The sequence below is a fragment of the Loxodonta africana genome, chromosome 7 (genome assembly GCF_030014295.1).
Source record: "Loxodonta africana isolate mLoxAfr1 chromosome 7, mLoxAfr1.hap2, whole genome shotgun sequence".
NCBI classification, from domain to species: Eukaryota; Metazoa; Chordata; class Mammalia; order Proboscidea; family Elephantidae; genus Loxodonta; species Loxodonta africana.
The window spans coordinates 79,568,510-79,590,020 of NC_087348.1; the positions used below are offsets into that span (position 1 = coordinate 79,568,510).

The window sequence follows — 21,511 nt, forward strand, 5'->3', positions numbered from 1 at the left end:
AGAGCTGTAACCTCAGGTACCCAGTGTGGGACATCAAGGCTGCACAGCTGAGAAACCTGAACAGCAAAGGCATTATTGCAGAGAGCCTAAGAAAACTCTTCATCACTGCCCAGCCAACATTGTCTCCTTGTGGCAATCAGCAGGAATAGCATTACTGGAGTGAATTCTTAATTCTCAACCTCTGCTTGATGTGTGAAAGAAAGAGGGCCCACAAATCTATATTCAGAAAACTGGAGATCTTGAACACTCAAGGGGAAGTGTAATGGGTAGTTTCTTAACAAAAAAACTTTTAAGAAGCCAAGCTCATGTTTATTTGGCAATAAATCCCCTCAAAAACCTGACAGGCTTCTGATCTATTTGTCTCTTAATATTTTCATGTGCTCATAATCAGGCCTTAAGAATCTTCTTAGGTACAATTTCAAATTTTTCTTTCTTTTCTTTGTTCTCTGTACACTCTGTTTACTCAGCCAATCAATACCAACGAGAGCATTTCTCTGTTTCTTTTTCCTGTTGTGGGGTCAATACTGTTTGGTGCCACCAACTTCACTTTCTTCTTGCACTCAACTTTTCCTTAGTTAAAATGGATTGCACAGCTCACCAAGATAATAAACATGCTGTAATGATCACCATGTGTCATTCTTCCTAGTCTCCAGAGAGTGGTGGATTGATCAAGGGATTGAGACTAAATGTACGAAAATGCTCTTGAGAAGAAGCTTTCTGACATTCACTTTTAGCATAAAGAGTCCTAGATTTTAAGTTTGGAAGTTAAGTTTAATACCCTGGCTGTGCTATCTTTAGCTATATGAATTGGGGAAAGAATTTGAACTCTCCAAATTTCAGTTTCATAACCTCACAAATCACAAATAAGGATAAGGGCATTTCTTTTATAATTTTATTTTTTTTATTCAATTATATCTATAAAAACATCAACTATAGTTAAGAGAAAGTTCCTAGTGGCAAAAACAGCTTGTGCTCCACTGCTAACCTAAAGATTGGTGGTTCAAACCCATCCAGTGGTACCGCAGAAGAAAAGACTAGGCAATCTGTGTCCATTAAGATTACAGCCAAGGAAACCCTATGGAGCAGTCCTGCTCTGTAACACATGGAGTTGCCAGGAGTTGGAATCGACTCAATGCAACTAACAACAACAACACAGTTAAGAGAGCTGAGTTATCCTGAGCCGGTTTGGGAAGCAGACTGACTCTGGAGCATCGTCTGGAGTCAAACCACATGGATTAAAGTCCTTTTCTACCTTGGACAAGTAATTTAATAACTCTATTATTTTGATTCTTCATCAGTGAATTGTGAATTATCATCTGATATTCTCAGGAATATGTACCTCACTAGATTGTTATGAGGGTTAAGTGCAAAACAGGTTTTAATCAGTGATAATAAGACACATTAAGAACTCAATGAAGATCATTATTATTATTACTAGTATAATGCTTTGTGATTATATGTTAAATTTTGATCTATCTAGGATGGCAGAAACCATTCTTTGATGTACTATATTCCTAACATGTAGCATAGTGCCTTGTACATAACAGGGTGCAAATTAATGCTTGTTAAATGAAAAAGTAAAAATAATTCTCTCCTTGTAACAATCCTGTGTTGGACAGTTCTTTATTTCCATGTTACAGACAAAAAAATTACAGTTCTGAGAGTTTATGTAAATTGGCCAATTAAAAGCAGTCAGGAAATGGCAGAGCAAGGGTTCAAACTCAAGCCTCCAATTTACTCTTTTGAAATATCCCCACGATCTGAGGGTGGATAGAGGTTATTCATTTATAAGAAGGTCTGAGAGGAAGAATATTTTGCCCAGAGTAAACTTTGTGATCTTAACAACACAGATTTTACTGAGCAATGATTCACTCACGAAATAGTTTTCTTCATTTAGCATATTTATCAGCTCTATTTGATGATGCCAACGTCCTTGCAGCTTCACCCACGACCTCTAAGTAGCAAGGTGGAGGTAAGGGGAGAAGAGTAGTCTGTGCATGAAGGGAATGGTATTACATTCAGCCCACATTTTTACCCATATGTTTCATTTTCCAGTGATTGTAGGTAGCAAAGTATGAGACTTAGAACCAGATTCTACTTTCTGTACTATCCTTAAGCTTCCTGTGCCCAAAGCCCAGATGATCCTACATTTAGCCTGAGTATTCCTAAACTAGAAGTCCTGATGGCACAGTGTTTAACTACTCAGCCATTAACCCAAAGGCTGCCAGTTCCAACCCACCGGCCACTCTGTGGAAGAAAGGTGGTAGTCTGTTTCTGCAAAGATTTATAGACTTAGAAACCCTACGGGGCCGTTCTACTTTGACCTATATGGTTACTATGAGTCAGAATCAACTTGACATCAATAGGTTTGGATTATTCCTAACCTAAGGTCCCTGGGTGGTGCAAATGGTTTGCACTCAGCTACTGATAGAAAGGTTGGCAGTTCAAACCCACCCAGTGGCATTATGGAAGAAAATCCTGTTGATCTGCTTCCATAAAGTTTGCAGCCAAGAAAACCCTAGAGAGCTTAGTTCTGCTCTATAACACATGGGATTGCCATGACTTGGAATAGACTTGGCAGCAATGGGTTTAGTTTTTTTTGGTTTTATTCCTAACCTAACCTAAGAAGCATTTGGAGACTGCAAAGAGTATTTCCTAGGTCCTTTTTTTCCTATTGTATATCAATTCAAGATGGTGACTTTACTTAGGAAACAGAGTTTATACAAAGAACAGCCATGAAGGCAAAATCCTGGACATGAGAATGTGTGGGTCAATCAGAGTCATCTCCAGGGATTTGCTTGGGTCCAGACAACAGATGTTTTCACCTGAATGAGAAGGGCTCATAGAGAAATGCTTCTTTGTCCCCTCATTTACCCATAGTCCATGCTCCTTTGATTGCTGGAAATGTTCCTCTGTCACCTCCCTGCACAAAGTTATAGTGCTGAGGATGGTATTATTCAATTCCTTTCCAAAAATTGTATCCAAAGAAAGTTTTCCTGAGAGGTCTGCCTCCACTCAGCTTCCTTACCTTTTCCCCATAGTTTCTTTTCCTTTATTTAGACTCCCCAAGTGCCTTAGAGCTCTCCCACCCTCACTCCACTCTCAATGCTGAATTTAGCCTTTTATACTATACCCTCCTAGGAAATGGACCATAGGGTTCCAGGCTCCAGGTGGTTAATAAGGGCACTAGCTCCCATGAGCTGTGGGAAGAGAAGGAGTAGAGCGGACCCAGAACACATAAAATCAGCCTCCAGTGCCCTGGAAGGGCTCAATTTAAAGGTTTGGCATTCAACAGTCAGAAACAGTAGCAGTGCAGCCTTTGGAAGCTGGTGAGTCTTGAGTTGGGGCCAGGAAAAATACGGGGACAGAGAGAATGAGGAAGGGAGGAGTCCATGATCTTGGTGTGAAAAGAAGATGAAACTCTTTCAACATGGTCTGGTGTTGTAGATGCTAACCCTGCCAAGCGACATAGACCCTGGTATATAATCAGTAGTAGCCAGTGACCTAAGATTTCATCCAGAAATGAGGCTGAGTCATTCTGTGGCCACACAAGGCTTGCGGCCTCAAAACTTCCATAGGCTCAAAGGTCCCCACTCATATCGTGGCTAGGAGGCCTAGTACAAAGTCATCTATGAACCAAGTTGAGTTCTCCTTCTTTTAGGCAATTATAGCTGGGTTTGGACCTTACATTGTAATTTTGATTAGTTTAAGATCTATCTGGTGTTTCCAGAGTACCCATGTCTCATGGTCAGAAACCATGTTTTGTTCATTATCACCCAGAACAAGGAAGTTCCATGACCACCCCTCAGTGAATATTCACTGATGGAGTTGAAATATTGGAGATCAAAGTAATGCCCCAGTGGCTAACCATTCCTCATTTCCCAAATCAGAAGTCTTCAGTTTCACATGTTTGGGGGATGGCATAAGGTAGAAAAACAATTATTTTGGACCATTGTTCAAAGGGAACAGGAAAAATGAATCTGCAGGGTACTATCAGCAAGATTGATCCCTGTTTTGAGGCAAAACAAAAGGGGAAAATGTTTAGCTGTCTAAGAAGTAAACTATCTGGAAAGTAATCATCTTAGTTTCCTAGTGCTGTTGTAACACAAATACCACAAGTGAGTGACTTTAAAGGACATTTATTTTCTCACAGTTCTGGAAGCTAAAAGTCCAAATCGGGGTCTAGGCCATGTCAATTGTTTCCCCTGTAAGGTAATCTTGGGCAGTCTTTGGTCCTCTGGCTTGTAAACGATCCTGGCATAGCACTTGTCTTCTCCCTCATGTACGTGTGTGTGTGTGTAATCAGCCGTTATTATAACTCATAAGTGATTAGATTTAGAACCCACCTTATTCAAGTATGATCTAATGAATATTACAAAGAAAATCCTGCTTCCAAACAAGATTGCATCCACAGGTATAGGGGTTACGATTCTAAAACATATTTGGGGGGGCACAATTCAGCCCATAATTGTAACTGTGCTTTGTACAAACAGAACAGAAAGAACTATCCTCTCACCTCCAAAAGTGTCCATGAACACAGATATTTTTCTCCTACCTCAGAGGAAAAGGCATTTTTCCTCTGGGCAACTGGGCACTTGCTCTTGCCTGGCAATTTGACTAAGATATGCAGCCTGGGGCCCAGCGTGGTTATTATTTATTTACTTATTTTTTTGTTGGGAGATCCACCTTCAATTTTTTCTTCTTCAATTTTGTCCCATTACCAAAGTACCTAACGCAGGAGTCACAGTTTTTGCCATGTAGACAGTACTCACCCCTGGTTTCCAAATATGTAAGTTTTATGTGTGTATGTATGTGCATGAATAGAATAGTGGAGTAAGGAAGATACTTTGTTCATGTCCCCATTTTACCCAAAAGTCCTCACTAATAAAATTGAATTAATCCTCTACTACCTCCCCAGAACCTTATTCCATCAAATATTACTTTTTCCTCTGCAATATTCAACTGACTTTGTTCAATTCTATGGCGTAGAAGGTTGGGCTTTTCCTGATCTTCCTCCAAGGAGTTGGCTAACCTCCTGAAGGAAGGGCTTGGTTAAGTAATTGCCCTTGTCAAGGCTAAATAATGTCAGGCTGAGAGCATGGACTCTAGAGTCAGGCTCCATGGTAAACAGTCCTGGTTTCACCACTTATTGACTGTCTAAGAAACCATGGTGGCGTAGTGGTTAAAAGCTATGGCTGCTAACCAAAAGGTCAGCAGTTCAAATCCTCCAGGAGCTCCTTAGAAACTCTATGGGGACAGATCTACTCTGTCCTATAGGGTCACTATGAGTCGGAATTGACTTGACAACAATGGTTTTTTTTTTCTTTTTAATATTGATCAAACTACTTTGTTTTCCTTTGCCTCTCTTTCATAATTTGTATAATTAGGATAACAATATTAATTACACCCCTGGACGCACAATGGTTAAGTGCTCAGCTGCTAACCAAAAGGTTTTCAGTTCAAACCAATCAGCAACTCTTTGGGAGAAACGACCTGGTAATATGTTCCCATAAAGATTACAACCCAAGAAACTCTATAAGGCAGTTCTACTCTGTCATACAAGATGGCTATGAATGGGAATCAGCTCAACAGCAAAAACAAGTGTTTTTTAAAAGGATGAAGCAATATAAATGAATAGTGAATATAAAGCATTCAGTATAGTGCCTGGCACATGACAGATAGGTACTGAATTTAATGTCAGTGGTGATGATGATACTGATGATTTTAAAACTTCATTGGGACAAGCTAAATATACCAGTGGACCCCAAGTTCCAGTGTATATTTCGCACGTATTTTCTATGCTGATATACTTCTGTCCTACATTTAAAGGTTCCCTGGATTCCCAACTTGATCAAGATACTTTGCATGGCATCACCCAGCAACTCCTCCATTGCTTTAGTCTCTGAATTGCTCCTCATTTGCTTTCCTAACTACCAAAGTTGGCAGCACTGGCTGTCCCTGCCCCTTAGCCTCCTCTTCCTCCTGTTTATGGGGGCCAATGCCACCCTTCTGATCACCGTCTGGCTGGAGGCCTCCCTGCATGAGCCCATGTACTACCTGCTCAACCTCCTCTCCTTGCTAGATATTGTGCTCTGCCTCACTGTCATCCCAAAGGTCCCGGCCATCTTCTGGTTTGACCTCAAGTGTATCAGCTTTTCTGTCTGTTTCCTCCAGATCTTCATCATGAACAGTTTCTTGACCATGGAGTCCTGCACATTCATGGTCATGGCCTATGACTGCTATGTGGTCATCTGCCACCCCCTGCAGTACCCATCCATCATCACTGACCAATTTGTGTCTAGGGCTGCGATCTTTGTTGTGGCCAGGAATGCTGTCTTTTCTCTTCCTGTTCCCATCCTTTCTGCCAGACTGAGATGAGAATATCATCAAAAGCTGCATTTGCACTAACCTGTCTGTGTTCAAACTCTCTTGTGATGACATCACATTTAATCTACTTTATCAATTTTTTTTTTTTTTTTGTGGCAGGCTGGACCCTGCTGGGCTCTGACCTTATCCTTGTTATTCTCTCCTACCTTTTCATCCTGAAAGCTGTGTTAAGGATCAAGGCTGAGGGAGCTGCGGCCACGGCCCTGAGCACCTGTGGTTCCCACTTCATCCTCATGCTCTTCTTCATCACAGTCCTGGTGGTTCTGGTCATCATTAACCTGGCCAGACAGAGAGTTCCCTCAGATGTCCCCACCCGGCTCTATATCCTGCACTATCTCATACCCCCAGCTCTGAAATTAACCAAAGAGATAAAGCAAGGAATCCAGAAGGTGCTGAGGAAGTTGTAAAAGGTAAAAAGGATCAGACTCACCTTTGGAATCATTAATAAAAACAGGGAATTGTTTTTATGTTGTAAAGGAAATGTGAATTTTTAATCCTAGAATGAGTTCTGATTCTGCTTTTTCCTCAGACCTCTGGCAGTAATGAAGACATTCACTTATTGATTTTGTTTTTTATTGCTTCAAAGAAAACCTCTCCTGGATTCTGTGGTTACCTGGAAATTTTTCTTGACTTAATTCCTAATGGAGGGCCTTGACAAGCCTTAGTCAAATGGAGCTAGATTAGAGGGGGAGTGTTTGCCCATTAAAGCAACAATCTTCATATGATGCCATTAAATAGATCTGCCTGCCTCCTCTTTTGCAAAGGACATAGATGCCTCTTTTGTCTCCTGGTTCAGGCTAGCAGAGTTCTGCCTGGTTTTGTGCTATGAGGGGATTGCTTGGGCTGAAATAAGTGCAGACATTGATTCCAAAACTTTGGCTGCTGGGGCTGAATGTTTGCCCTGAGCACTCCCAACCCTCTTCTTTGGAATCCTTGGCAGGTGTGCCATCTACTGGCTCCATAGGTCCTACCCCCCTAAAGACCCCAAAACCTGTTGCTTACGAGTCAGTTCTGACTCATACTGACCTTATGGGACAGAGTAGATCTGCCTCATAGAGTTTCCGTAGAGTGGTTGGTGGATTGAAACCGCCGACCATTTGGTTAGCAGCAGAGCTCTTAACCACTGTGTCAAATCCTGTTAAAAATTTCCATCTGTGTCACCTCTCTGGATGTGCCTTTCCTATTATTTCCTTCTATTAAAGTTTTCTTTCTTAATTATTTATTTTTAAAGGAGAGCGGGTGTTTGTTTAGAGAGGTTGCCTTTTTAAACGCTATATGTTCCTTTTTTCATCATCTTTATCTTCATGGCTTTATAATCTTCACTTTGTCTTATTTTACCTGACTATAGGAGTCCCTGTTGGTGCAAACAGTTAATTCACTTGACTGCTAATGAAAAGTCGGGAATTCACGTCTACCCAGCGGTGCCTTGGAGGAAATGCCTGGTGATCTACTTCCGAAAAATTTAGCAATCGAGAACCCTATGAAGCACAGTTCTATTCTGTCACACATGGGGTCATCATGCATCAGAATTGACCTGACTGCAAGTGGTAAGTGACTCTATGGAAGCTAAAATTTTCAATCAAATGTCAGGCCCCATCCCTATCCCACCCTGACCTGCCCATCCTTAGGATAAATTAACTGTCCTGTTCATTCCCTCTATTGCCCTATTTGTCCCAGCCCCAATCCTGAGCTGTGGCTGGTAAAGCTTTCCACAGTTTTCCAGGCATGGAAGCTCTAGGGTTAGGTTTTGACAGATAAGTGTGCTTTATTATTTTTCAGTCTCCTTCCTAACCATGCTACATATTAATCCATTATCTCCAAGGAATATTTCACAGCAGCAATCTTTCTCTTTTGGGGAAGAATATTAAGACCTTCAAGTTCATAATTTTCTCAAGCATCATTTGAACAATTTTCTCAATTAAACTCTTCTACTTTCCTCTGTATTAAAGCCTATCTTTCCCAAATGACTTGTATTAAGTTTAATTTTTCTACAGTATTTAAAAAAAATTTTGGGGGTGGGGCCAATGGCTAACTAGTCAGAAGCTTCTCCTGAACCCTCTTGCAAAAAAGACCTGAAAAAACAAGTGAATTGATAACATATATAACAATCTATGAACCCTGAGCATCAAACACAGAATTAAGGAATCGATTTGAGTGATTTTGAGAGACGGTGGAGAAGCAGCGAGTTGCCGAGCCTGTGCAGCACCTCAGCTCCAATTTCTTGGTGCCATTCTTTGGTGTGAATGTGGCGGAGCTGATGGTAGAGTCCCTAGACACGGCAGCTTCAGCAAAAGCAGGCAAGCAAAGTGGCACTCCCCTGACCCTGTGGAGTGTCTACAGCAGGGCTGGCTGCAGCACTTATGAAGCGATTGCTTCAGCGAAAAAAGGCAAACCTAGTGCTGACATTCCAACCCTCTGGCGTGATGGCTGCAGGTCTGGCTGTGGAGTTTAGGGCAAAGCTGCTTCAGTGAAAGAAGGCAAGCATAGGACATAGCCCTAACCCCCTGGGACAATCTCAGTGGGGACCCAGCCAGTGCACACAGGCTACACATGCCTCTGGAATCTAAGATAAAATAGCACTCTTGACATACTGTGTGGACGTAATAGCTCCTTCTTCTGAAAGTGCTCTATCCTCTCTGTCTGATCCCTCCCCCCTCTGCCCCAGCCAGCTTCATTAACAGTTTATTTCCCTGGGCCTGAGATAGAACCTCCTGCACCCTCTTTGAGCCATTCTCCTGGCCTGGGAAAAGGAGCAAATGAACAAACGGGGGAAAAATACTTTCTTGACTCCCCTAATCTGGAAACTCAGAGTAGAAGCAGCTCCAGTCCAGGCATAAGCAATCCACAGATTTTGACTTTCACCCCTACATGGATCCAGGTGGCTCTTATAATGCAAGGGCAAATCTGTTAGAGATCTGACTGTAATTGTTTCAGTTGTGCAGTGGAGAGGCAGGTTTTGGAGGTCTGATACCACTCTGCCTATTAAACAGAGCCCTCACCTACCCACAACAGAGACCTGAGCGCTGGAGGTTCCATTCACACCAACTAGCCACCCATGAAAGTGGTCTGAGGATAGTGGTGCCTACCAGTCTTTACAGGTATAAGCATTGGATACCTAAGGTATGGCTGCATAGCACACCCACCATAGCATTCTAGAGAACAGAGACACTCCTTTCTCACTGACACTTGGAGGAAGACTGTCAGCACCCTGCCCTCCTCAGAGTGTGACCACCTACTGCTACCAGACACCAGTGCGTACAACCATCACTACTACTCCTCTAAGTTAGTAGGTGAGAGCCTACACCACACAGTAGGAGACTGACTATCAGGACACCTGAGCTGAATCTATACCAGAATAGTGAATGGACTCCGAGGCTCAAATACTTGGTAACAGTTCTAGCCATCTGGTAACAGGACATTAGTTCTTCGAAGGCTCTAATAATCAAGTTAGTACACTCTAGTAGCCTATCTGGGTATTTGGAAACAAAAGAAAGCAAGAAGCTAGGACACAGTGAGCAAACATAAAATAAATTATTACAATAACTGATAGGTAGCTCAGAGACAGCAGTTGATATCAAATCACATAAAGAAGCAGGCCACAACTGCTTCAACAAACTCCCCAAATAGAGAATCAAGGATTCTCCCAGATGAAGATTTATTCCTGGAACTGCCAGATCTAGAATGCAAGACATCCAGAATGACATCAGGAACAAGATCAGGCAATACACAAAAAAAGCCAAGGAACACACAGATAAAGCAGTTGAAGAAATTAAAATCAGGAACATAATGAAAAATTTAATAAGCTGCAAGAATCCATAGAGAGACAGCATTCAGAAATTCAAAAGATTAACCATAAAATTGCAGAATTAGAAAACTCAGCAGGAAGTCAGAGGAGCAGAATTGAAGAATTGGAATGCAGAATTGGGGAGATGGAGGATAAGGTGTTTAGCACCAATGTATTTGAAGAAAAATCAGATAAAAGAATTTAAAAAAATGAAGAAACCCTAAGAATCATGTAGGACTCCATCAAGAAGAATAACTTGTGAGATTGGAATTCCAGAACAGGGAGGAATAACAGAAAATACAGAGAGGATTGTTGATTTGTTGGCAGAGAAATTCCCTGACATCTTGAAAGTTGAAAGGATATCTATCTGAGATGCTCATTGAACCACATACAAGGTAGATCCCAGAAGAAAGTCACTAAGATGTATTATCATCAAACTTCCCAAAACAAAAGATAAAGAGAAAATTTTATGAGCAGCCAAGGATAAGTGAAAAGTCACCTACAAAGGAGAATCAATAAGAATAAGATTGGTCTACTTGGCAGAAACCATGCAGGCAAGAAGGCAATAGGATGACATATACAGAGCATTGAAGGAGAAAATTGCCAGCCAAGAATCATATATCCAGCAAAACTGCCTCTCAAATATGAAGGTGAAATTAAGAGATTTACAGATAAATGAAAGGTTAGAGAATTTGCAAAAACCAAACTGAAACTACAAGAAATACTATAGGGAATTCTCTGGCTAGAAAATCAATAATATCAGATATCAACACAACACTAGAACACAGAACAGAACATCCAGATATCAACTCAGGTAGGGAAAAAAAAAAAAAAAAAACACTCAAAACAGGGAATCAGTCACGCCATTACTCAAAAGATGACAATAATCAATAAAGAGTGACTAAATAAAGTAGGCATAGATCTTCCACATGGACAGGAAATCAAGGCAATATAGGGAGATACAAGTTAGGTTTATACTTAGAAAAATAGGGGTAAATATTAAGGTAACCACAAAGAAGACTAACAATCCGACACTTCAAAATAAAAACCAAGATAAACATAAATACTCAGCAAAAACAAATTCAATTATAAAGAAAAAGAGGAGCACACAATTTACAAAGAAAAACTCTCAGCACAAAAAAGTAAGTGGAAAAATGAAACTATCAACAACACACAAAAAAAGGCATCAAAATGACAGGACTAAACTCATACCTATCTATAACCATGCTGAAAGTAATAGACTAAATGGACAAAATAAAGAGACAGAGAGTTGCAGAATAGATTAAAAAAAAATCCAGCTATATGCTGCCTAGAAGACACACACCTTAGACTTAGAGACACAAACAAACTAAAATTCAAAGGGTGAAAAAATGTGTCAAGCAAACAACAATCAAAAGTGAGCAGGAGTGGCAATATTAATTTTTGACAAAATAGACTTTGAAGTTAAATCCGCCACAAAGGATAAGGAAGGACATTATATAATGATTCAAGGGACAATATACCAGGAGGATATAACCATATTAAATATTTATGCACCCAGTTACAGGGCTGCAAGATACATAAAACAAACTCTAACAACATTGAAATGTGAGACAGACAGCACCACATTTATAGTAGAAGACTTCAACACACCACTTTTGGTGAAGGACGGGACACCCAAAAAGAAACTCAATAAATACATGGAAGATCTAAATGCCACAATCAACCAACTTGACCTCATAGACATATACAGAACACTCCACCAAACAGCTGCAAAGTATATTTTCTTTTCTAGTGCAGATGGAACATTCTCTGGAGAGTCCACGTATTAGGTCAAAAAGCAAGCCTTTGCAAAATCCAAAACATTGAAATATGACAAAGCATCTTCACTGACCATAAGACCATAAAAGGAGAAATCAGTAACAGAAAAAGCAGGGAAAAGAAATCAAACACTTGGAAACTGAACAATACCCTGCCCCAAAAAGACAGGGTTATAGAAGACATTAAGGATGGAATAAAGAAATTCGCAGAATCTAATGAGAATGAAAACACTTCCTATCAGAACCTTTGGGACACAGCGAAAGCAGTGCTCAGAGGTCAAGTTATATCAATAAACACACACGTCCAAAAAGAAGAAAGGGCCAAAATCAAAGAATTATCCCTACAACTTGAACAAATAGAAAGAGAGTGACAAAAGAACCCTCAGGCACCAGAAGAAAGCAAATAATAAAAATTAGAGCAGAAATAAATGAATTAGATAACAGAAAAATAATTGAAAGTTAACAAGACTGAAAGATGGTTCTTTGAAAAAATTAACAAAATTAATAAACCTTTTGCCAGACTGACAAAAGAAAAACAGGATGGGGAGCAAATAATACCAATAAGAAATCAGGTGGGTGATATCACAACAGACTTAACTGAAATTAAAAGAATTATATCAGATTACTATGAAAAATTGTACTGTAACAAATTTGAAAACCTAAAAGAAATGGATGAATTTCTAGAAACACACTGCCTACCTAAACTAACACAAACAGAGGTAGAACAACTAAATACACCTGTAACAAGAGATTGAAAAGGTGATCAAAATAATTCCCAACAAAAAAAAAAAGCTCTGACCCTGATGGCTTCATTGTAGAGTTCCACCAAACATTCAGAAAAGAGTTAGCACCACTGCTACTAAAGGTATTTCAGAGCCTAGAAAAGGATGGAATACTCCCAAGCTCATTCCATGAAGCCAGCATATCCGGGATACCAAAACCAGGTAAAAACACCACACACAAAAAAAAGAGAATTACAGACCTATATCCCTCATGAATTTAGAAGCAAAAATCCTCAACAAAATTCTAGCCAATAGAATTCAACAACATATCACAAAAAAATAATTCACCATGACCAAGTGGGATTCATACCAGGTATGCAGGGATGGTTCAACATTAGAAAAACAATTAATGTAATCCACCAGATAAATAAAACAAAAGATAAGAATCACATGACTTTATCAATTGATGCAGAAAAGGCATTTGACAAAGTTCAATACCCATTCATGATAAAAACTCTCAGCAAAATAAGAATAGAAGGAAAATTCCTCAACATAATAAAGGTCATTTATACAAAACCAACAGCCAACATCACCCTAAATGGAGAGATTCTGAAAGCATACTCCTTGAGATCGGGAACCAGACAAGGATGCCCCTTATCAGCACTCTTATTCAACTTTGTGCTGGATGTCCTAGCCAGAGCAATTAGGCTAGATAAAGAAATAAAGAGCATCCAAATTGGTAAGGAAGAAGTAAAATATCTCTATTTGCAGATGACATGATCTTATACACAGAAAACCATAAAGAATCCTCAAGAAAACTACTGAAACTAATAGAAGAGTTCAACGGAGTATCAGGATATAAGATAAACATACAAAAATCAGTTGCACTCCTCTACAACAACAAAAAGAACATCAAAGAGGAAATCGCCAAATCAATACTATCTACAGTAGCCCCAAGAAGATAAAATACTTAGGAATAAATCTTACGAGAGGTGTAAAAGACCTGTACAAAGAAAACTACAAGACACTATTGCAAGAAACCAAAAGAGACCTACGTAAGTGCAAAAACATACCTTGCTCACGGATAGGAAGTCTTAACATTGTAAACATGTCTATTCTACCAAAAGTCATCTATAGATACAATGCAATTCCTATCCAAATTCCAATGACATTTTTTAATGCGACAGAGAAACAAATCACCAACTTCATATGCAAGGGAAAGAGGTCCCAGATAAGTAAAACATCACTGAAAAAGAACAGAGTGGGAGGCCTCACTCTACATGATTTTAGAACCTATTATACCACGACAGTAGTCAAAAAAGTCTGGTACTGGTACAACAACAGATACATAGACCAATGGAACAGAATGAGAATCCAGACATAAATTCATCCACATACGAGCAGCTGATATTTAACAAAGGACCAAAGTCAGTTAATTGGGGAAAAGACAGTCTTTTTAACAGATGGTGCTGGCGTAACTGGATATCCATCTGCAAAAAAATGAAACAAGACCCATATCTCACACCATGCACAAATACTAACTCAATATGGATCAAAGACCTAAATATAAAATCTAAAACAATGAGGATCAAGGAAGAAAAAACAGGGACACGGCTAGAAGCCCTAATGCATGGCATAAACAGTGCACAAAACATTACAGTAAATGCAGAAGAGAAACCAGATAACTGGTAGCTCCTAAAAATCAAACACCTGTGCTCATCCAAAGACTTCACCAAAAGAGTAAAAAGATTACCTACAGACTCGGAAAAAGTTTTTAGCTATGACATTTCCGATCAGCACCTGATCTCTAAAAACTACATGTTACTGCAAAAACTCAACTACAAAAAGATGAATAACCCAATTAAAAAATGGGCAAAAGATATGAACAGACACTTCACTAAAGAAGACATTCAGGTAGCTAAGAGATACATGAGGAAATGCTCACAATCATTAGCCATTAGAGAAATGCAAATCAAAACTACAATGAGATTCCATCTCACTCCAACATTAATCCAAAAAACACAAAATAATAAATGCTGGAGAGGTTGTGGAGAGACTGGAATACTTCTACACTGCTGGTGGGAATGTAAAATGGTACAACAACTTTGGAAATTGACTTCGCACTTCTTTAAAAAACTAGAAATAGAACTACGATACGATCCAGCAATCCCTCTCCTTGGAATCTAGCCTAGAGAAATAAGAGCCTTTATGTGAACAGATACATGTACGTCTATGTTCATTGCAGCACTGTTTACAATAGCAAAAAGATGGAAGCAACCAAAGAGCCCATCAACAGATGAATGGATAAATAAATTATGGTAGATTCACAGGATGGAACACTACCCATCGATAAATAACAATGATGAATCCATGAAACATTCCCTAACACATAGGAATCTGGAAGACATTATGCTGAGTGAAATTAGTCAGTTGCAAGAGGACAAATATTGTATTAGACCCTCATTATAAAAACTGGAGAAATAGTTTAAAAAGAGAAGAAAATATTCTTTGAAGGTTACGAGGGGGTTAGAGAGAGAGGGAGGGAGAGGTTTTCACTATTTAGATAGTAGATAAGTTTTATTTTAGGTGAAGGGAAAGACAACACGCAATACAGGAGAGGTCAACACTACTGGACTAAACCAAAAGCAAATAAAGTTTCCTGAATAAACTGAACACTTCGAAGGCCAGCGTAGCACGGGTGGGAGTTTGGGGACCACGGTTTCAGGAGACATCTAAGTCAATTGGCATAATAAAATCTATTAAGTAAATGTTCTGCATCCTACTTTGGAGAGTGGCGTCTGGGGTCTTAAACGTTGGCAAGCAGCTATCTAAGATGCATCAATTGGTCTCAATCTACCTGGAGCAAGGAAGAATGAAGAACACCAAAGATGCAAGGTAATTATAAGCCCAAGAGACAGAAAGGACCACATAAACCAGAGACTCCATCAGCCTGAGACCAGAAGAACCAGATGGTGCCCGGCCACAACCGATGACTACCCTCACAGGGAACACAACAGAGAACCCCTGAGGGAGCAGGAGAGCAGTGGGATGCAGACCCCAAATTCTCATAAAAAGACCAGACTTAATAGTCTGACTGAGACTAGAAGGACCCCGGAGGTCATGGTCCCCAGACCTTCTGTTAGGCCAGGACAGGAACCGTTACCAAAGCCAACTCTTCAGACAGGGATTAGACTGGTCAATGGGATGGAGAGGGATGCTGGTGAGGAGTAATGTTCTTGGATCAGGTGGACACTTGAAACTATGTTGGCATCTCCTGTCTGGAAGGGAGATGAGAGGGCAGAGGGGGCCAGAAGGTGGCAGAATGGACAGGAGGAGAGAGAATGGAGGGAAGGAGCATGCTATCTCATTAGGGGAGAGCAACTGGGAGTTTTGTAGCAAGGTGTACATAAGTTTTTGTGTGAGAGACTGACTTGATTTGTAAACTTTCACTTAAAGCTTAATAAAAATTAATTGAAAAAAATTTTATGTGTTACAGCATTGATCCTCTTCTCTTCTATTACAGACTTTTTATGCTCTGGCCCTAACGTCCTTTTAGACTCATCTCGCACTCTCTGTTTTCACTGCCACTGTAGGAAAACTTGATGGCGAAGTGGGTAAGTGCTACGGCTGCTAGCCAAAAGTTTAAATCCATCAGGTGCTCCTTTGAAACTCTGTGGGGCGGTTTTGCTCTGTCCTATAGTGTTGCTGTAAGTCAGAATTAGCTTGATGGCAACGGGTGTGTTTTTTTGGGGGGGTAGCCAAAATTAGGAGTTCCTGGGTGGGGCAAAAGTTTAAGTACCTGATCACTAACTAAAAGATCGACAGTTCAAACCCATGCAAAAGAACCTCAGAAGAAAAGTCTGGCAAGCTGCTTACAAAAGATCACAGCTATTAAAAACCCTATGGAGAGCAGATTTATTCTGCAACACATGGGGTTCTCATGAGATGAAATTGACCGGGTTGTAACTGTTTTTTGTTTGTTTGTTTTGGTTTGGTAGCCAAAATTGACTGCTCACTATTTCCTGAATATTCCTAGACATGCTTTGCTGTGTGTCTTTAATCATTTGATCCTTCCTACATCAAGCTCCTTTTATGAGTATCGTCATTTGCCAAATCCCATCTTTCCTCTGAGGCTTAATTCAAAATGCCACCTTCTACAAGAGGCCTTTCTTTCCTGATTCTCTCAAATGAAATTACTTTTGCACCTGGAGTAGCTATTTTATTTTGGAGAGTGTTTTATTCATCTTTTTAAATTTAGCATGGTTTCCCTTTACAGACACATTTAAAATAAAAATGTGTTGAACAAGATGGAATATTTTATCAGTGAATGTATCGTCTCTGTCTTCCTTTGAAAACTACTTGGTAACAATGATAAAATCTTATACTATTCTGTGTTCTTATAGTACCTAACACAGAGTCTTTTTTCAGCCAGAAATAAATGACATTTTATATGGTTTGAGACCAGTGGGATTGGATTAAGAATCTGGGTAACTAGAATTTCAATCTCAGATAAACACATTTGGCTAGATTTGGCTACTCGGATTTTGTAGACTTTGGCTGGACTCTTGGAGCCTTGGTTTCCTAATCTTTAAAATGATGATAATGATTCTTATTATTATGCTGAAAAGTGAATAAACTAATCATGAAGAGGTCTTTGTACACTTTCTTATATGTGCTAAATATGTGTTAAATTAGAGCTATTATTGCTACATTTATTATTATTATTTTCTAAGCACACTGCTTTTTCTTCTGCCCTCTGAGTAGGACATGGATCATTATCCCTTACTCTGTATTCCTTTGGGTGGAAGGTATCTATGCCACTTGAACCCTCCTCAGTTTCTACATTCCTTTTTTTTTTTTTCTTTACTGTTGAAAAAAAAATAGATAATACAACATTTGTTAATTCAACATTTTTCAAGTGCAGCAATTACATCAATCATGTTGTGCACCCACCAATATCTGCTGCCAAAATTTCCATCACTATAAACTCTTCTTGAAAAATTCTCTTGCTCATTTTGGAACTCAAACCTATTGGATGCCCCATAAAAATTTCAATTGAATATATTCTACTTCTGCATACAGTTCTTTCTGGGTGTGCTATCACCCCTTGTGGAGCTCCAAAGGAGAGCCATTGGTGATTTCTGTCTACAAGACCAGCCCTGTGCTCACATCTGTTGAGCTATGGACTTCCAATATCCTTTCCTCAAAACATTCTCTCCACATTCCCATCTGGTGTAGTTGAGGGAACAAAGCAGGCTCTGACACACTAGGGAGAAGCAGCAATTTGCTTTCATCAAAACCAGACAGCTGTCTTAGTATTGTCTTGATTCGTAGTCCCAATGTACAGATGCTTGGCTGCTTTGCAACCTTAGTCCTGGCAGTTCAAAGTAATATCACTAAAAAAACATGTTTTACCTGTAAAAAAGCCAAAATAATAAACAGAGACCAAAATCAATCTATATTCCTCCCCTTTTTTTTTGGCCAGGTTATCAAGTGGATTCCTTACTTCAGTATGATTTTCCTTCTTGGGGTAGAGGAAGCTCTACAACTTCTTTCAGAATCAACTGTGACTGGGCACATTATCTGAGAGAAGCTGCTAAGCTATTATTCTCTTGTTCTGAGTTGTTCTCAATAGAAAAGGAATGATAATATTTTTCCTTGATGTCAACACCTTTGTTTACCTCTCTCCTTTCTATTACAATTTCTCCTTTCTCTCATCGAGTGCCCTTCCTAATTTAGAGTCTTCCTGAGTTATAAACATGCCTTAGTTTAGACATACTAAAAAAAAAAAAATTACAGTTGTTGAGTCAATTCTGACTCATAACAATCCTGTATGATAGAGAAGAACAGCCCCACAGGGTTTCCAAGGAGTGCCTGGTGGATTCAAACTGCTGACCATTTGTTAGCAGCGAAACTCTTAACCACTACTCCACCAGGGTTTCCAACGCATATTGACAACACATAAATCTGGCAGTATAGAAAGCCTCGCTGGAGCCTTCCTTTTTGTCCATCCCCAGGAAGAGGTGACAGTGGTGGAAGGTAAAGGATGATAGGACTATATCTGTAGGCAGGGCCATTACTTACGAGTCAGTCCTAGCTTAGCCCCATGAGGTGAGGTTGATCAAGATTCCCTTAGGAATACACAGAAACAAATTTGAAGAAATAGAGATAGTATTTTACACAGCGATAAGCTCATCATTTTCAATACACAATTGCAATCTCAGGCCTGGGCACTCAGGTCTTGTGAGGGGGGGAAAGAGAGGGGGCTGTGTCTTAGCATCCTTTCCATCTCCTTTATTCCCATTGTTGGTAGCCAGGAGCTTTCTAAGGCATTTCTCCTTTACTAAGGCACATATGAGAGGCAGCTCATACTCACCCAATGAATGAATCAAATTTTCAAGCTCTTATCATGACCTACGTGGCTGGGTGCTGCAAATTGTTAAGCACTTGACAAAAGATTGGAGGTTTGGATCCATCCAGAGGTGCCTCAGAAGACAGGGATGGAGATCTGTTTCTGAAAGTTCTCAGCCTTGAAAACCCTATGGAACACAGTTCTACTCTGCACACATGGGATTGCCATGAGTTGAAATCAATGCAATAGCAGCTACCAACAACAACATCATGACCTATCTTTAATGATAAATGGTTCCCCAACCCATTCTAATTTTCTATTAAGCTGTTTTGCTGTGGCTAATAAAGAATATGATAAGTCCATACCATGTTACGTTTCATAGGCCATTTTCATACACTCACCCTCACCATGATGAAATGACCCTAATTTGTGAATAACACTAAAATCTTCACTTTAAACATAATTTTTCCCAGGAGTACACCTAATATATGAGAGGAAGCTCTTTCTTAAGTATGGAACTATATTTAAAAAATTGTATGTGCTCTTTACTTAGATTCCCCAAGTCCCTCTGATTTCAACTGTCCACCTGTTCACCACCACTTCTGTACTGAATTTTTCCTTCTGTGTATCCCTCCTCCTGAGGAATGAGCCTTAGGTCCCAGGTCCAGATGCCTAAAATGGCCTTAGCACCTTTTGGCTGTGGGGCGGGAAGGGACATAGTGGAGCTGAGGGTCATAAAAACATCCTCTGGAGGCTCAGAGGGGCTGGGCCAGATGGTACAACAAGCAGTCATAAATAGAAGTATTCCTAGTTGCCTTGATTACTTTAGCCTGGGCTTCTTGTCTCATCCTGTCTTAGCTATCATTGTCTTTTCCTGCTTCTCTGACTAGGGCAGAGTACATTTTTCTATTGCTTGAGTGACTATGCTCCCTAGAAGACTCTAGACTAGATGTAGAGTCAATTCTTTATCTTTGGTTCATTGATCCAGGAAAAAAAAAAAAGCTACAAAACACAGCAATCAACTGGAAACAAAGCAGATGACTTTGCAAAAATAGATCTTGTTAATGTAGCTGGAATCTGGCCACAGGTAAGTTTTTATGGTCTGACTAATAGGGTAAATAGGTTTTTATCTGAATTTATTTCTGAAGCTTAGCTTAGAGTTATTTAATTGTGATTCCACCTTTTGAAGCTTAGCACTTTTGCTACCTTTGGTAACAGCACCCAGTTCCAGTTTCCAATACTTTTATGTGAAAGAATGGCGTTCCTATGCCACATTTGGGCATATCTGGAAATTTTGGTGCTTTTTACTGAAGAGTGAAATTGTTTCTAAAAACAAATCAACAGCAACAAATCTTCACTGGTTTAAGGTAAGAACAGAAGGAAGCAGGATATCTACTGAGTCAAGGAGGAGGGTTTCCTGGAAAATATAGGTCTCTGGTTAAGGTTTGGGTTGACTTATGCTGAGAGCTCTAGATGTGTTGTTTCCCTCTGCTTTAATGGGGTATTCCCATATTGGAGTCAGAAAGATCAATTTACTAAGCAATCCCTGCAGGAACATTCATGAAAGAGTGTTGAAACAGAGACTAAAACCTATAATATTGAGTTCACCCAGAAAGGGAACCAAGTGAAAGAAGTTCCCATATACAACCCAAGAGCTGTCAGACGTCATGTGGCCAACACCAAGAATAAACTCATATATTAAACAAAATAAAAGGAGAAATGTTTAGTTCCTCCAAGCAACAGGCCTGTGCTGTCCAACAGAGTAGCCACCAGCCAACATGGCTATTGAGAACTTGAATTGTGAATGGTCTGAATTGCCCTGTGCTATAGGTATAAAACACACAGCTGATTTTGGAGACTTAATAGAAAAAAAAAATGTCATTAGCTCTTTAATAATGTTTAAATAAAAAGTAATAATGTTTAAATATTTACCTGTTAAAATAAGAGTATTTTGGATATATTGACTTAAAAAATATAAATTCTTTAAAATTAGTCACCTCTTTTTATTTTTTTAAATATGGCAGTTAGAAATTTAAAATTTTACATGGTCTCACTTTATACTTCTATTGAACAGTGCTGCTATAGGCTATGTGGATGGAATGTGACATATCAGGCAAAACAGGAGGGAAAATGTATTTCTTCCAACCTTCAAACATTCACGTTTACCTCTCACCATTGAGAAGTAAGCTTTTGCTCTCCCAGAATAGAGAGCGAAGCAGACTCCAGGGACATCAAACACTCATTAGATCTACCTCCATTGCTGATAAAAACTGGCTGAGCTTGAACTTCCTCAAACAAATAGGGTCTCTGGGAATGCACTCCTGTGTACCACCATCCTGATCATCATTGGGGGAACTTTCTGTGCGTGAACCCATGTGCTACCTGCTTGGCCTCCTTTCCCTGCTGGACGTGATGTCTGACTTACTGTTATACCTAATATCAACCAATGTTCTGAAATAAGTCTTAG

The 21,511-nt window shown here is 39.7% G+C and overlaps 1 pseudogene; it reads left to right on the plus strand.

The window, feature by feature from the left end:
* Nucleotides 1-5,485: 5,485 nt before the first annotated feature.
* LOC111748950 (olfactory receptor 56A4-like) lies at nucleotides 5,486-7,581 on the plus strand (annotated as a pseudogene).
* Nucleotides 7,582-21,511: the final 13,930 nt, after the last annotated feature.